The sequence below is a fragment of the Athene noctua genome, chromosome 1 (genome assembly GCF_965140245.1).
Source record: "Athene noctua chromosome 1, bAthNoc1.hap1.1, whole genome shotgun sequence".
NCBI lineage: Eukaryota > Metazoa > Chordata > Aves > Strigiformes > Strigidae > Athene > Athene noctua.
Genome location: NC_134037.1, coordinates 197,410,920 through 197,413,383, shown reverse-complemented (window position 1 = coordinate 197,413,383; position 2,464 = coordinate 197,410,920).

The window sequence follows — 2,464 nt, the reverse complement described above, 5'->3', positions numbered from 1 at the left end:
CATGCCTGCCTGGGACCCATGCTTCCACATCACCTGCAAGAACAATGATTCCAGCAAGCACCACGTCAAAGACTTTGGACAAAACACCACTGATGTTTCTTCTGCATAATCTCTCCCGATAACCAACGGGAAGCTCTTTTCTGACTTTTTTTTTAAAAAGTGAAGTTACACATCTACCAAAACAAGAGCAGAACTCTCCCACGAAGCTTGGTATGAAACATGTCATTAAACAAAATGATCATGTTGAACAGTTACTCATAATAAGTGGACACACAAGCATCCGTTTTGCAGCCTATGTATTAGTGCAGATATCCCTGCTGATACCTTTCGTGCCTGGCCTTCAAGAAACCCATTGAGTTGCTCTCTGAAAATATGCCTATCTCTTAGGTTTAATATGCCTATCAACAGTTTTATTAGTTACAGCCAAAAGCAGGACCACAGCTACAGTATCAACCAATACACATTAGGCACATACATTTCTATCGGCTCTAACCACATTTAATATGTAACCAGTTTTATTTTCTACACTTACTATGGGTTTATTGAATCTAGAAGTATGTGCATAGGTGTACATACACAGTCCTCACATTAGCTAACTCTATTATATGAAAAATGTCGACATAATTTACAGATTGAAGTGCTTCAAAACACTGTATGTACATAATGCACAGAAATGCACTCTTGGTCCATACTGACATTTCAGAAATCATAAATTCAAACTGCTGACTTGCTGAGGACAAGATGGTTAACAAGTGGGCAGTAAAAGTTGGCAGTCACTCCTTGTAAATTGAGAGCAATATGTTCTTCTCTTTTTTGGCCATTACAAAAAAGGAAACAATGACTACAGCTTGTCCACTACCACGAAAAATGTATTTTTCCAGTAATGACATCTATATATCAAATTATATTGCAAGCAGGCATTTCAGTGGTACACATTTGATGAGCAAGATGAGTAGATTTCTTCAGAGACATTTGAAATGCAGAGAAAAAGGTTGTTTTAAATGTTATGCTCTTGTAAACGTAGACCATGAGTACAGAATCCACAGGTGAAAACCAACTCCTCTGGAAGGTAAAGCATTATTGTGAGTTTGTCTACAACAAAATTGACCTCGTTTTTTTCCTTTTAAATAACCTCTGGTTTTCAGAGTTAAAAGTTCTCTAAAACTTGTTCAGACTGCAAATCAGTTGCTGTTACCAAAACTATTTGCTTAATTTATAGCTAAAATGAACGATGACGCATTTCAGCAAGTGCAACCTCTAAATTAAGAGGTATTTATGTCAGTTACAAAGTAATACTTTTTAAATTCCAAAATGCATAACTGAACAAAGTGCTATAAAAATATTAACCATTACCCTGAAGCTAACAACCAGTATTCCATCACTTAGTAACTAGATCTTATCTATGATAGTATCCTAATTGTGCAGAACATTTAGTATCACTCTCTAACATTTGTATTTAGTACCTTTTCAGCACTTGATTTGTATAGCAGAGGAAGTACATGCTGCAACATAAAACCTATCCCTCTCATTATTCTTCTTCCGCCATTTATTTTGTAACACCCTCTTCATTAATTTTCATATGCCAAATTTGATGAGAATTTTTACTTTTAATGAAGCAGCAAGCTGCATTTATTTGAACATTTAACTACTTAACTGACGTTTCATTTAGGGGTAAAATTCTTGCTGTCATGAAATAAATGACAAATTCATACAGATTTCAACAGGTTTCAATAAGATTTCTAGATCTGCTGACAACTCAGCAATCTGCAACAAGATTTTCAAGACCCTGAATTTGCAGCTTAGTACTATTTCTCCTAGAATGAAAAAGGGAAACGAAAAAAAAACCATGAAGATTCTATTTTTCTTGTGCCAGTGTGTAACTACAGTGGTATTCAGTGGACTGCCTCCTGTATTTTGTCATTTAATAACACACAACATTGATTTGTTCAAAAGAAGATACAGAAATCCTCTTTTTTATGTTTATTGGGCCATAAAAAGTTAGGGTCTTGAAATTGATGGTGCCAATGTGAACACAGACTATTTAACATTATTTTATTTAGTATACAGTATTTTTATTGTTACACAAAAGATGTACAGGAATGAAAAAAATTCCTGTAGATCTTGCCAAAGCTTACTTTCTAATAATTTTGTTTAATGCTGTATATATAACTTATTATATTGTAAAGTATGAACATAAAATATGCTAATAAAAGAAAGAGGTGAAACACAGTTGTATTAGCCATTTCTTTGATTAAATTATATTGCCTTATAAATCTCTAATTAAATGAGTTAGCCAAGGGCTAGCAGGCACATTCCTGTGGTATGGGAGTGTCTAGATAACATGCATGAAAGAATCTTTGCATTCGCGTAGATACTGTTTTTCTGCATTACACTTCAAAAACTTTTTAATCAGAAACCATTCTTCCTTTGTCAATATACCTTCCTGTGGTTCAATATATCACCT